General features: G+C 37.7%; 1 non-coding gene across 1 annotated transcript; it reads left to right on the forward strand.

Annotated features, from left to right (window-relative positions):
* Positions 1–15,018: 15,018 nt before the first annotated feature.
* On the forward strand, positions 15,019–15,124 carry LOC111562061. The gene has a single exon (XR_002745120.1). It is a non-coding gene; the product is annotated as a U6 spliceosomal RNA (small nuclear RNA).
* Positions 15,125–16,393: the final 1,269 nt, after the last annotated feature.

Below are 16,393 nucleotides of genomic sequence, written 5' to 3' on the forward strand. Positions count from 1 at the left end.
TCTCATGTTCCTAACTAGCTGGGGTCTGATTCTTTCTTTAAGCATCTGCTGAATAACTGACATTTCTGACCACCAGCTAGCTCCTTTCCATTCTTACTCCCCACATCAGAATTTATGAAAAACTATCATCTAATTCTAGTGCTCAGTAAGTCTCTCATGAGGCGTAAATGTCAGAGACCAGAATTTTAGAAAACATCTTGTGACTAACTCCATAGGCTTGAGTAATTCCCAGACTCTAGGACCCTGGTGATGGTTAATCTTATGTGTCCGCTTGGCTGAGGCACAGTGCCAAGCTATGTGGGCAAATGCTATTCTGGATGTTTCTGTGAGGGTGTTTTGGATCACTGAACTTAGTATAAAGCAGATTGCCTTCATAGTGTAGGTGGGCCCCATCTAATCAGTTGAAGGCCAGAATAGAACAAAATTACTGACCTCCTCCAAGCAAGAGAGAATTCTGCAGCAGACAGCTGGCTTTCAGATTAACTGCAACATTGACTCATCCCTGGGTCTCCAGTCTGCTAAGACTTGCCAGTCTTCCAGTCTCCATAATTATGTGAGCCAATTCCTTAAAGTTAATCTGTTTCTCAGTGAGTGTGTGTGTGTGTGTGTGTGTGTGTGTGTGTGTCTAATTGGTTCTATTTTTCTGGAGAACACTGCATAATACAACACGTTTTCTTCCATTTTAAATTATGGAGTAAACTGAATCCATTCTACAGACATCATGACTGGTATGATGAGCTAAAGAAATAATATGGGCAAAAGAGATTTGAAATAAAGAGCTGAACAAATATAAGGAACTTAAGATTAATAGTGAAAATCAGCAATTTACTTAAAGATGAGCACAAGAAATTTCTTTTTCTGAAGAGAAGCCCTTGCATGAATTTCTCTTCTTTGGTCAGGCCCCCACCAGTGGGCTCTAACAAGTTTGACCCAAGTATGGCCCCAAGGGCCTCAGATGAAGTGGCACTATTTCTAAATGAAAATCAAGGTTGCTCTCTCTGAGTTGCTTACCCAGCTCTTGGGAAGAGAGGGGTCCTAATCAGTCTCTAATAGGTCTGGGTTTTCCAGATGACCTCTGATATTCATATACATTCATATACATTTTGTTCACCAAGACCGGACTGATGACAGAGATCTCTTTGTTCATTCATATTTTTAAGCATTCAACAAGGCTTTATAGAAAAATCCATTGGTGTGCCAAAGGTCCAAAGATGATAAAGACACCATCCCTGCCCAAAAATATACCCTACAGATTCTTAAAATTGCCAAGGGGATGACCTGAAACACCCTCAAGTCCCTAAAATTGAGAATATGGAAATGCTTTATAGCATCCTGGCTTTTCTCCTGAATCATATTTTTTGCTTGGAGTCACATACAATCTATGAATATTTTCACACCACACGTAAACCACCTTTTCAACTTTACTCAAGCTTAATCTCTTTTACAAGGCAGTCATTTTTTCCTTATGCACAGAAACAATTGTTTGTTATGTGTTTGCTCCTTTTACCAGAGATACAATCAGTGATGAGCAGAGGGTCAATAGAATCAATGGGTCAGGAGGTTTATCCATTTACCTGATAGCCAGCCTTGGACCAGAAAACTATCTGTCTGGGCCTGATGTCCAGTCTCATAATTGAGCTGATGCCCAAGTGTACATATTGACATTTTTCTCTTTGGTAGTTGACAAGGTGTGTATTAAATACTTAAATGCCAAGAGTAGACCACAAAATAATCTTTGTTCTCATGCCCAACTTGGTTCTCTAGGTGCTGATGCCATTCTGTCCTCTGGGACTTCACACCTTGCCTAGTCATTCTTTATGGTAATGTTTGTTCCCCACCCACCACCACTGGCCTCCGTTCATAGGTCCCTCTCCCCACTCTACCTACCCCTCCCCCCACCACCAACTGAAAGGCTTGATCAGATTTGCCAGATTCTACCAGATTCATGCCAGTCTGCATGGACTGCCCTAGTCCACACTGGTCCATTTCAGCCCAATTCTAAGCCCTGACAAGAGACTGGGCCAATTGTTTCATTTTTTATTATATTTGAAGTAATTACTTGATTTTTGCCTCAAACTCTTTGCTATTTTCTACTACATTAAACTCTTCAATATTATTTTTCTTTCATTTCATCTTTTGATGTTAACATTACCTAATAGAGAAAAATACTACCACTATCTTGACTTGTCTGTTGTTAAACTTTATGTAAATAGGAGCAAATAGTATCGTAGCAACCACAGATATGTGCCATTCAGATCTCCCTTGAGGAAAGAATTTGCGATGAGGACTGCAGTGAGCTGACTGCCTCTACCTATTGCACCATCAAGATCCATTGCAGAGTTTATACCAAGACCGTGTTCTCCCTAGGCTGTACCCAGCCAATGATTGAGCATAGTGGGGGTACCATAATCAAGCTATTTCTGCTCAGTGCTGGACCCACTAATAGGCAATCTTTGCTCTAGGTTATCCCCATCAGCCTAGCTGCCCTATTTTCCGAGTGTCTTCTTACCTATCCTCCTTCCTTCCCCTTTTTCTTTCACAGGTCTCAGACTACACTGTGGTATGACAGCTCTCCCTGTCTATTTCCACTCTCTCTCCTTTATTTAGCATATTACATCTCTTGGAACTTCAATTCCATGTGGAATCTGCTCCTAGAGGACCTGAACTGATACACTTTTTTGGGGTCTGGTTTCTTTTGCTTAACATTATATATGTGACTTCAAATGCTCAGTAGTCACATGCAGCTAGAAGCTACTGTACTAGACAACAGATACAGAACATATCTGTTACTATAGAAAACTTTATTGGCAGTACTGTTCTAGTGGTTATATAGTGTTTTACAGAAGAGAATACCCTATAGTAAAATAGACTGAATAATGACACCTAAAGATAATCAGTTCTTAATTTCAAACCTGTAATTGTTACCTTATTTGGAAAAGGGTCTTTGCAGATGTGATTATGTTAAAAATCTTTTTTTATTTTTTATTAAAAAATTTTTTTTGCATTTATTTATTTTTGAGAGACAGAAAGAGACAGAGCACAAGTGGGGGAGGGGCAGAGAGAGAGGGAGACACAGAATCCGAAGCAGGCTCCAGGCTCTGAGCTGTCAGCACTGAGCCTGATGTGGGGGCTAGAACTCACAAACCATGAGATCATGACCTGAGCTGAAGTCAGACACTCAACCAGCTGAGCCACCCAGGCTCCCCTATGTTAAAAATCTGGAGACAGAAAGATTATCTTGGATAATCTCTGTGAGCCCTAAATCTAATCACAAGTGCCTTTATAATAGGGAGGCAGAAGGAGATTCCATGGTCAAAGGAAGAGGCCATGTGAAAAAAAGCAGAAAGAGGTTTGATTTTGGCCTTGAAGATTATGAAGTGGTACAACTTTAGGCTAGGGAAAGCTGGGAGCCACCAGAAGCTGGAAGACTCGAGGAACAGACACAGTCCCACCTTGCCCCTCCCCCGCCAACCAAGAGTGTGCACTTGATTTGACTCTGTGAAACTGATTTCTGATTTCTGGCCTCGAAAATTGTGAGAGAATAAATTTCTGTTGTTTAAAGCCACCAAACAAACAAACAAACAAACATTATACATGTGAGATTGATCCATGAGCAATCCTTTTACTAAAAAGTCTAATTATAGGGCCACCTGGGTGGCTCAGTCGGTTAAGCCTCCGACTTCAGCTCAGGTCATGATCTCGTGGTTCCTGGTTTGAGTCCAGCATCAGGCTCTGTGCCAGCTCAGAACCTGGAGACTGCTTCGGATTCTATGTCTCCTTCTTTTTCTGCCCCCTACCTCCCTGCTCCCTCTCTCTCTCTGTCTCTCAAAAATAAACAAACATTTAAAAAATAAATTTAAAAAGTCTAATTATATATCAATAAGGCTATTAAAAAATCTATGGATACATATGTTAAAATTTTACAACTCACTGTAGTCTCTCATCTTTGTGATTAGATCTATTCTCCCAACTGCCTGCCTCCTTGAGCCTCAAATTCTCACTGAAAGTCTAATATAATTTGAAGTGCATCTCTGATAAGAACATGTCTCAGAAACCACTCACAAACTATCAACAGCTTATTCATTCATATAACACATAGACATTAATACCTACACTGCCAAACACCAGGAGGAACGCCCATTGGCAGGTCAAATAAATTCCAAATTCAGTAAGTATCTTAGCAGTTGAGAGCCCCACAATGTAGCTCCAGCCTGCTTTTCCAGGTGCATCATCATGTAACCCATACTTACCCATGAAGATGTATGTTCCTTCATTCCAAGGATTCCTTAGAACTTCCTATTTGTACCAGTTTGACCCTCAAGACAGATCTGGGCAGGACTGCATTCCCTCCCTATTTGCACCCCCAAAGGCAGAGACCAGTTTTGCCTTCAGCATTCAGGGAATGCCTGTGATGCTGGTAATAATAGAGATAGGCCTTAGGAAATAAGGGGGAAAACACTGGGCTGTGAATTGAGAGAACGGAATTCAAGATTCTGTTCTTCCACTTACTGCCTTTGTGATTTGACCTAGTCACTTAATCTTTCTGAGCCTCATTTGTTCAATAAAAAGATCAAACTGGATTGATCTAAAGTCCCGTATGGCCCTACTGAAGACGCCAACCTCTGATCAAACACAGAAGAGACACTACTGGTGCATTTGGCTGCATGATGAGCCACAGCATGTACTGAATGGTTTGGTTACTTTCATTTTGTCATTTACTTGGATATAATCTTCTGTACTGCCTTGCCCAAATACTGGGTAACCCTGGTCTCCATCTGGTACCTATTCTGTGGGCATTTCAGGGACTTTCATTTCCTGTATTCAAGTCTGGAATCTTTGAGAGCCCTAATTTCAATTTGGAATGGGATAAAATCGGCCCTGCATTTCCAAACTTAGAATAAGTTCAACATTCTATGGTCCATCTGTGTCATTAACATGTTCACACACAAACACACCCAAAAATCCAATGACATTAATATGTAACATCTGTTGTGCATATTAATAACTTTGATTTTTAACTTGATTTTATACAATTGAGTCTTTTGTATGGGTCTAAAAATTTTAATTGTAAGAAGCAAAGTGTTCATAATTCATAATTAGTCATTTCAATAATATTCTTTTGGTTGAGAGTTCCTGCCAATGACCTAAAAATAGTTAAAGAAGTTCTTTTACTTTGATTTTAAATATAAATTCCTTTAGACTTGATCATCTGTCATGTGAGGTTCCTAGCTTCCCTATGAATAGGATTCCATGTGTGAATTTGTAATGCCTGAAAATAGTAGTTAAAAACACAAGCATAAACAACATACACACAACTACACTCAAGTTAAAATGTTTACTATTAATGAGTGTGATTATATAATATTTTAAGCACTTACTCACACTTAGAAATCTTCCTATAGCTCTAATTTTCCCCAGAGTTTTAATTTCATTTTCTAAGTATATTTACTTTCTGTGTTAAAAATGGCCAGAGAAAGCCTAGATAAATGTCTGACCAGAAATTTAGTTAAGTCTCTTTAGGTTTATGCTATGACAGGGAAAGAGAGGACACTAACATTGATTATGTGTATATATGCTAACTCATATGCCAGGTACTTTCATATGTATATACTCTCATTTAATTATAGACAAAAATATTATAGTAAAACCAAAAAAAAGTATAAATGAACTTCTAGGATTTAGCAGAAGTCTGATGACTTTACTGAATTTATGAAGATTTTTTCAATGCCTACTTAAGTTCAAGTTGAATAATGAGTATTTATTTGAGTTCTCTAAAAACATCCTCTCTGATGTATAATTAAAGTAAAATCTTCCAGGATAACCTTGATTATTTAAAAACAGGTTCAGCATTTTGACCCTTCTATTTCTCCTATTCTGTCATGTTCATGTAATATTAAAATTACATTTTTATTTAGTCCCCTTGGCTCAGTTTATTTTCTAGGAAGTCTGAGAACAGATTTTCATTAGGTATGATATGTTCTTCATTGAGTGTTGCAAAAATGGGTATCATTTGTATCTAATAGACTTCATTGACATAAAGTAAGACATTTTTAGGTTACTTCTAATTCAAGTTTTGAATTGTTAATGAGTCTGCAGCAAAAAATAGCAATTAAAAAAAATAATAGCACTTAAATAGACCCATTCGTACCTCTAAAGTGTACTGAAATTGTCCAAGCATGTTATCATAAAATAGAAATTATTGGAAGGGCAAAGCTCTTTTATCCTGATTGGCAATGAATAGTCACCAAGAGAAAAGGTTACAAAAATTCCATCCTTGTAGAGAAAGAACAAAACAAAAGCCTGCCTCTTCTAAGAGCAACTTGTAGAAAGTATAGTGTAAGAACGCATTCTTTAACTATGTATAAATAGAAAAACATGGCTAAGAGACTAATAAATATTTTCAAATATTAAAATCTACAGTAGCAATGACAGTGGCATTTTTACTGATTTAAAGTTAGCATTTGGGGGGAATGGCCACATGCTATTGCAGTTCACTAAAGTGGAAATTTAATAAATTGGACTCCAGTGACTTAAAAGAGTCATGTTATTAGAAACAGTTATTGACATTTGGGAGCAAGGAACCATCACATTTACCTTCTGGTTTGATTTGCACAACAGCTCAGGAAGTTCTCCAACATTATTACCATTCTCTTATTATAGATGATATTGATGTTAAAAGCAGGCCAAGATAAGAATGGTCCCTAACTGATTTTGAACTCCCTGTTTGGCTCCACTTTCCAAGAGGTTTAATTAGGGGCATCAGACATATACACTTATTTACCTTTGTTCTTTCTCACCTATGTTCAACTCCTGTTAGCTTAGCCAGTCAAGAGATTCTATAAATTATAGGCCAGTGCTTCCCAAACTTTAACCCGCATAAGAATTACCTAGAGAACTTGTTAAAACACAGAATCTCAGACCCAAACCCTGTAGATTCTGATTCGGTACATCTGGGTGGGACTTGAGAATTTTAACAAATTCTCAGGTGATACTCCTAATGCCAGTCCTATTGATTATGCTTCTCTGGAGAATCGTGACTAATACCAGTATACCATGGGAACCTCACCCAAATCATCTTGGCATCTTGGCACTGCCTATTGCCATGCATGCTACTCAGTGGCTTCTAACTGAAACACTTGCAACTCTGTCTAATGGATTTTTCAGGGCAATAGAATCTACTTGACCGGTACACAGAGCAGCTGAAAGTGCCAGACAGAGAGTGGATCCTGAAAGCACCCTCAACCACTGACTGACAGGAGTTGGTTGTCCCTTACTTCTCAGGGATAATCCAAGGCACATTCTACACTACCTCTCAGACTTCATCCATAGGACCGCAAGACACTGCAGCTGTCCACAGTGGCAATATGCTTGAAACACGCTCTTTATGAGGCTTTCTTCCCTTCCCTCTCTCATTTCCCCGTAGTCCTACTTGCACTTCTAAGGACTACCTCCTAAGCAAACTGTTTTATTCAAGTCCTTGATTCAGGGTTGGCTCTGGGTGCACCCAAGCTACAACAGTAGTACATACAGTGTGAGAGCATCAATAAATAACAGTCTGTAACAGTCTAAGCATATTATTTAGAAACATTGAGAACAATGCCAGAAGAAACAGATAAAACAGCTGAAAGTATTGCCTCTGGGGAGGAGATCTTGTAGAGGAGCTAGGGAAACAGGTAGGCAAGGAACAGCTGGTGTTTGTTAAAACTTTGCAATATTATTTGATTATTTGATATATGTACATGTATTTCTTTTACGAAAATAAAAGATATTAAATATGCTTTTGACTTACTTCCAGAATAGGAGCAGCAGGGGAGAACAAAAATAAAGAAATACTGGTTGATTAAGCTGGAAGAAGAAAGAGATTTTCTTGGAAGAAATGGGACCTTAGTAATCAGGCCAGAAAGATATAAAGGGAAAAAAATCTACACGGATTTCATCTACACAGTATAGAAGGAAAGATGTGCCTGAGTCTGAGTCTAACCACTTATAAATATGGGAGGATAAAACAGTGTAGTTTGCTTTAGTCATTGCTAGTCCTTGAAAGGCAAATAATGCTCAAAAGAAATGTAAAAGAGAAAAGACCCAAGATTTCAGGGAGCAAAGTAGAATAGCATCCTTTGAGAGAATTCAGATGTAAGAAGTAATGAATAGCATTCTCTTAAAGCCATAAATAGGATGCCCATAACAATACAAACTGGGAAGTACCCCTTGGAGAATGAAAATATCTCTACTCAATGATAACAGAAAACTTGAACAGCTTTTGAGAGAAAACAACTAAGAAGATCAAGATAGAATATGCAAAACATTATTAGGTGGGTGAATTTCACAGTGGCCCATTTATTGTAGCATGAACCCAGAAACTGCCAGTCCTAGGAAAGAACACACTCCAAGCATTCACAGAATTAAGTGGTTCAGCTTCTAGAAATAGCTGAACAAACTCCTCTCAGACTGCAGATGATAACTACGAAGTCCAGGAATAATACAATAAGAGAATAATCTCAAGTCTAAGAGAGTGAAAGAAAGAAGGTAGATTTTGGAAAGAAGTAGAGGTTTGGAAGAAGAGGATGAACTAAGGTGAATTTCCCGTTTTTGTGACTTTTAGCTCAGGGATAAGCTGCAGTTGGCATCATGCAGAGGAGCTAGAACTCTGAAAGGAAACCAGTTATTCCGTCTTGGAGAACCGGAAGACGTCGTGTGAGGAAATACAGCTGTAAGAAACGGAGAGAATTCTCCCAGAAAGTACTTAGAGCTCCAAATAACTCTTCACAAATCTCTGCTGGACCCCTCAAGTCTAGATAATGATAAGAGAACTGAACTGAGATTTGAGTGCCCACCTAAGAAACAGGGTTTGAAGTATGAACCTAAGCAAGTCAATTGCCTGAGAAAGCAACCAAAATTGAGATAAATTGGAGAATCCTGACTAATACCAGTACACCATGGGAACCGCACCCAAATCATCTTGGCATCTTGGCACTGCCTACTGCCATGCATGCTACTCAATGGCTTCTAACTGAAACACTTGCAACTCTTTGTCTAATGGATTTTTCAGGGCAATAGAATCTATCTATATTTATCAACTGAGATAAAACAAAAAATTTCTTCAGAGAAATTTAATACAATCCAGGCTCCACATAATAATAATAATCACATTGCCTGAGATATAGTTTGAAATACCCAACCAATAAAAACCAGGAAATTGTGACCCAGACTCAAGAGAAACAACATTCAATGCATATCAAACCCCAAATTATTCAGATATTAAAATTAGGAGACAAGAGCATTTTTTAGAGAGAAGGAGAGAGTGCACATGAGCAGGGGGAAGAGCAGGGGGAGGGGCAGAGGGAGACGGAGAAAGAGAGAATTTTAAGCAGTCTCCACACCCCGCTCAGAGCCCAATGCCAGACTTGATCTCATGACCCTGAGATCATGAACTGAGCTGAAATCAGGAGTCAGATGCTTAACCCACTGAGCCACCCAGGCGCCCTGAGACAAGAGTATTAAAGCAGCTATTAAAGGATGGTCAATGAGGTAGAAGAAATTGCTCAAAATACATGCAAGATAAAAAAAATCTCAGGAAAAATTAAAAATTAAAATTTTTCTCAGGAGAAAAATAAAAAAGTATAAAAAAAGTCAAACAATAGAAATTCTAAAACTGAAAAGTAAAATACTTGAAATAAAGCATTCACTGGATGGAGCAGAATGGAAATGACAGAGGAAAGAATCAGTGAACTCAATAGAATTACGCACTCTAAAGAATAGACAAGGAAGGAAGGAAGGAAGGAAGGAAGGAAGGAAGGAAGGAAGGAAGGAAGGAGGAAAGGAAAGGAAAGGAAAGGAAAGGAAAGGAAAGGAAAGGAAAAATTAATGGACAGAAACTCAGAGACCTGAAAGACAATATCAAAACATATCAAAACATCTAACAAATTTATAATTACAGTACCAGGAGAATGGTAGAGAATGAAGCAGAAAAGAACACTGAAAGAAATCATGGTCAAATTTTTTCCAAATTTGGTAAAATTCATAAATTGACAGATTGAAGCAGCTCAGGAAACCCCTAGCAAAATCAATATGAAAAAGCCCTTACCTAGCACATGATAATCAAACTGCTAAAAAACAAAAATAAAGAACAAGTCTTGAAAGCAGTCTGAGAAAAATGCATTTCCTCTTGGTTATCGTTAACTTCATATCTGAAACAACAAAGGCTAGAATACAGTGCAGTGACATATTTAAGGTGGTGCTGAAAGAAAAAAAAATTACATCCAGTGAAAATATCCTTGAAGAATGAAGATGAAATAGAAACATTTTCAGATTTAAGAAAAAGAAACTAAAAGGATTCATCATCAGAAGTCCAGTACTACAAGAATTACAAAGAACATTCTTCAGGCTGTACAAAATGATACTAGATGGAAATATGAATCTTCAGGAAGGAATAAAGAACACTGGAAATGGTAAACAGGTGGGTAATTTTATATAAAATAGTAAAGAATAATTCTAAAAGGCCATAGAACATTAAGGATAGATATTATAATTCCTGTAGGAATTAGTTGAAACATATAATGGTAACAGGTATAGCTAAACAGCCAATAGATAGATTAAATAGAAATTCTAAAATATATTCAGTTGATCCAGAAGAAGGCATAAAAGGATAAACAGAGGAACAAATCAACAGCAGTAACAAACAGAAAATGAATAACAAAATGATAGACATAAGTCCAACCCTATGAATGAAAATAATTCAATGGTGATAGGAGTCTTTCAACAAATGGCATTGAAATAAGTGGATTATCCATATGGAAAAAAAATTGAACCCTAGCTCACACTGTGCACAACTATTAATTTGCCATGGATCTGCCAAATCCATAATAAAAATCAAAATCATAGTGCTTTTAGAAGAGAACCTAGGAAAACAGTTTCATGACTTGGAGATAGGCAACATATTTTTTAGGCAGGATACAAAAGCGATCATGGATTATGAAAAATGATAAATTCTACTTCACCAAGAACAAAACTTCTGCTAGCAAAAGTCACTGTTAGGAAAAAAGAATAGACAAGCTACAAAGTAGGTAAAAACTGAGATTTATTTAGAAGGGGACTATTTATAAGGATGTGATCAGGACATAGGGAAACCAAAAGAGATAGTGCCAGACCAGAGCTGGTAACAGCAGAGGGCAAGAAGAGGTTACTGGAACATAGAAGGAGAGAATCACGTGGAAAAAGTCACCTTTTATAAAAGCTGAGCCCACTTATAACTTCAGGTGTAAAGCATTGATATGTTAGCTTTATGAATGCCCCTGGCTCTTGAGATTTGTTCACGGATGGGAATGTGACATGAGTTGACTCAATGAGAGTGAATTGAGGAGTTGTGATCTCCAGAATGCAGATCAGTGACCTTCAGTCAAGAAACATAGCCAGCTTGGGGCAATCCCATAGCATAAGAGCCAGGGAAAAAAACAGCCTACCATGACTCTCTTCCATCTCTCGTATCTTTCACTAGGGCTCCCTTTTAACTGAATCCAGCCAGAAGCCAAGGGCAGGGAAGCTGGTTGATACAGTCGTAGGAGACACTGTAGGGGGCCCACCCTCATCACCTTGGCGTTTACATTCCCATATGATTTTTGTCAAAATCACATTTTAACATTTTTATTATATGATTACACAGGACTTGCCAACAGGACCATTCCAGAAGTCCCCATAGACACATGATCAGATCTCTGCCAACTCTCAGCTTCCCAGCTCCTTCAGCTCTCACACTACCCATCATAAGTTTAGGGATTCCAGAAAGCATAGTCTTGGACAGCACATTCATGGTGCCTAACAGACTCCTTTCTGAGAAAGCTCAGCATAACTTCCATACCCACAGCTTACTGTGGAAGATTCCCTTACCCCCTCGTTGCCATGCTTTTTAACACTCCGTCTTGGGTTGATTAAGCCAGGTATCTATACATTTGCCAGTGATGTTTGACAGAGATTTTGAAATTGTAACTGACTGACTGAACTAAAATTTGAATGTGAGACAGAGTCAGGTAACTGGTAGTATTTGTAGCAGAAAGCAGCTAAATCACTAGTATAATAGAGCACTTGAATAGAGTTAGATTCTAACTTCTGAGAGGATTTTTTAAAAAACCAGATTTGCTAAATCTCAACTGTTTCTTGAACCAATTTTCAATTTTTTGAGAGGCCTGCTAGGGTTTTGTGCTATATCCCAATAAACCTGAAGAAACCCTAACAGATCTCAGTTCCTTGCAAACTTAATATACCCAATTGTATGTTACCTTTCATTCAGTGACAGGCATAAAAGAAAAAGGAAACTTACTGCCTTCACAGTTGAGCAGTCTTGAAGTAGTCAAGTGAAGTTTGATCTAGCCACCCAATTATATCACCAAGGACTTTTCTCATTGTCTATTCCTTCTGCCATCTACAGTGTTGGCTTCATTTCTAGGTTTCAGACAGAACCTATCCTCTCAGCTCTTACCATTCTATTATCAAGTGCTTAGAGGGGTAGAGAAAAAACTTCTGATAGTTTCTGTACAAGTCTTGAGATTCACTCTCATTGAGTCAACTCATGTCACATTCCCATCCATGAACAAATCTCAAGGGCCAGGGGCATTCATAAAGCTAACATATCAATGCTTTACACCTGAAGTTAGAAGTGGGATTGGTTTCTATAAAACGATCTGACTTACTAAAGATATGGGGGCTATGAAGAATGAGGTAAGTGGAGAATGGATGCTGAAAGCAACACACCTATCCACATATGTCCACCACCTAGCCTAAATGGCGACCCAAAGATATACATACCTCTTCCAGTGACTTATTGAGCCCTGGCATTTGGCTTTAGGACTTCAAAGACCATTTCAAATATTTCAGATATATTTTATTAAGCTCTCGTAAGCCACACCAAAGGGGAAAGATGGGTCTACTGAACTGAAGTAACATCTATAATCAGCCATCTTCTTCCTGCCTCCTACTAAAACACACGGACATACACACACTGTTAAAGTATTCAATTCTTGCATGGGTCAAAATCCACACAGAAAAGATGCTTCATGCAATAACTCTGGAGTTTCTCTAATATGGAAGTTAAGGGTTTTTAGCATTTTAATGAGGTACCAATTAGATATATTCATCCCCATTTCATACCGACCCTATTTCCTATTATTTCTCTCCTACCTGCAAGGCCCATGAGCTATCTAAATCAAAGCAGACTTATAGAACTCACACTTGGTAATAAGCCAATGGAACACAAGATACAAACAATGTTGATTTATTCCTTTACTATACAAATAAAAAAGTTAATAAGACACCTTGAAAAGACAATAAAGAATATGTTTTTAAAAATTAGGCATACAGTTAGTTTGAGCTGTTAGCATATTGTCCTTGATTACAGAATTTTAAAGTAAAAATGTCCACTGATTCACAAAAGGCTCTCTTATAATTTGTTTAAATTTATATGTGTTTCAACAAATTAAATACCCTCTTGCATCACAATGAACTTGAATCCATACCTTCCATTATATATGAAAATTAACTCAAAATGGATCATAGACCTAAAAGCTAAAATTATACAATTTCTGGAAGAAAATAGAGGAGAAAATATTTGTGACCTTTGGTTAGGCAAAGATTTCTTGGAAATTATATCAAAAGCACAATCTATAAAAGAATAATTTGAACCTCACTAAAATTAAAAACTTCTGTTCTTCAAAAGACAGTTAAAAGTGTTAACAGACAAGCCATAGACTGGGAAATAATATTTGCAACTCATATATATCTGGTAAAAAAAAATGTATTCAGAATATACAGTTGATCCTTGGACAACATGAATTTGAACTACCGTGGCCTACTTTATATATGGACTTTTTTTTATAAATACAATATCATACTATAATGTATTTCCCTTCCTTAAGATTTTCTTAATAATATTTTCTTTTCTCTAGCTTACATTATACTTATACAAAATATGTGTTAAATTGACTGATTATGTTATTGGTAAGGCTTCCAGTTAACAGTAGGCTATTAGTAGTTAAGTTTTGGGGGAGTCAAAAGTTCTAAGCAGATTTTCAGCTATGTGGGGGAGTTATTGCCCTTAACCCCAATGTTGCTCAAGGGTCAACTATAAAAATAGCTCTCAAAATAACACATTTTAAGAATGGGCAAAGAAAATTAATAGACACTTCACCAAAGAAGATATAGGAATGGTAGGGAAGCACATGAAAAGATGTTCAACAGTATTAGTCAATAGGAAAATGCAAATTAAAACCACAGTGAGACACCACTTTGCATCCGTTAGAATGGCTAAAATTAAAACTATTGACCACATCAAATGTTGTTGAGGATGTAGAGGAATTAGAACAGACCCCTAATGGGAATGCAAAATAGTACAAAACTTTGGGGAAAGTTTGGCAATTTCTTATAAAGTTAAATATATACCTACCATATAATCTAGTCATTCTGTTCTTATTCATTTATTTGAGAGGAAAGCATATGTCCACACAAAGACTTTTCCACAAATGTTCATAGCAACTTTATTTGTAATTGCTAAAAACTGGAAACAACACAAAGAAAGGTCCATCAATAGATGAATGAATAAACAAATTGTGGTATAGGGATATAATAAAATACCATTCAGCAATAAAAATGAATGTACTATTGATACATGAAGTAATATGAGTAATTAAAATAATTATGATGAATAAAAGGAGCCAGTCTCCAAAAGAGAGTGCATAATATATGAGTTCATTTATATAAAATTATAGAAAATGGGAACTAGGCTATAGTGACAGAAATTGGATCAGTGGTTGCCTGGAAGTGGGGGGTGGGAGGCAGGGAGGACATGAGGGATGGATCACAAAGGGGCACAAAGAGGGAATTTCTGGGGTTATGACTATGCTCCCTGTCTTGGTTGCAGTGAACATTCAACAAGTGTACATACAGCAAAACATCAAATTGTACAATTTAAATGTGTGCAATTTTTTGTATGTCAATTACATTTCAGTAAAATGTTAAATAAATAAATATTTACTGCTTGCTTCACAGCATATATACTAAAGTTGGAAAGATACAAAGAAGACCAATATGGCCCCTGCACAAGGATGTGAAGCAAATTCGTGAAGCATTCCATATTTATAAATACATACATACATACATACATACATTAATGACATTTAAATGTGTTTGTTGAAAATATCCAGCCATGTTGTCATTTGACAACATTTACTGAATACTTCCATGTACTGAAGCTATAAGAAAATGCATGAGACTTAGCCCTGTACTCCAAAGGCTTTCAAAGTTGTTGGCGAGTTCTCATTTTGAACTCGTGGGGTTGGAACTATTTGTAGGACATATAATATAGATTTAGGATCTAGAAGTCTACAGCCAAGGAACAAGGTATGAGCTGAAAATATAGATACTGGAGTTGGGATACAGAGAGCTAACAAAAACCTTGCATGAGAGAGGAGTCTAGAAATAGATTATAAACTGAAAAGTGAAAAGACTGAGCCTAGAACACTGGGGACACCAACCATCAGAGGCAGGAGAGGGAAGATGTGCCCAGTGTGAGATGGATAGGAGGTGATCCGAGAGCTTGGATGAGAACTCTGAATGATGGCACAAAGGAGCTGAGCCTTCTCCAAAAGAAGGCGGTATCAGAGGAGGCCATAGATAAGGAATGAACAACATCAACTGAATTTGGTAAATAGGAAGTCTCTTGGTGACAGCATTTTGGATGTCATTGTAGAGAGGAAGCCAGACACCAGTGCACTAATATTCTTGCATTGTGCTTTGGTTGTCGTAAAGGAGGCAGAAAAGAATCAGTTTTAGACATTTGGATCATCCCTTGTCAGATAAGATTCTATAGCACACCAGAGCACTGAAAAGATAACGTGTGAGTCTAAACTTCTGGTTTTTACTGCTCTTCTCTTTCATTTCTCCAGATAAACACAATCATACTCTCCTAATTTTCACCAGAATTAATGGCAGGCACCACTTCATTATTCTCTTTCTCCTGCACTCAAGCCCTTCATTTAAATCCCTTATTTGTCTCTAGCTCCATCTCTGTCCTGCAAACTGAATTTCCACTTTCTCCTCTCCTCCCCATCTTCAGGCATCTTGACATCTGGGTCTGACATGCTGCTGGGTGGGGATTGTAGTGTCAGATCAGGGATAGCCTAGAGAGTTTGATCACCAGACTGTGAGAAGCCAAATGTAGTTGATCTTCTAGATGGGAACTACAGTTTCTCATGAAACCTTTGCATGCCTTGAAATCTTCTATATGTCTCTGAAATCTTCACTACCAATGCAGTTCACTCTTTAGAATAATGACCTACTTGGCCCCCTTCCCTGAGGTGGCCCCTCTCTGTTCACAGCCACCAGGCACTTGACTGCTCTCTCTAGACCA

The sequence above is a fragment of the Felis catus genome, chromosome C1 (genome assembly GCF_018350175.1).
Source record: "Felis catus isolate Fca126 chromosome C1, F.catus_Fca126_mat1.0, whole genome shotgun sequence".
NCBI classification, from domain to species: domain Eukaryota; kingdom Metazoa; phylum Chordata; class Mammalia; order Carnivora; family Felidae; genus Felis; species Felis catus.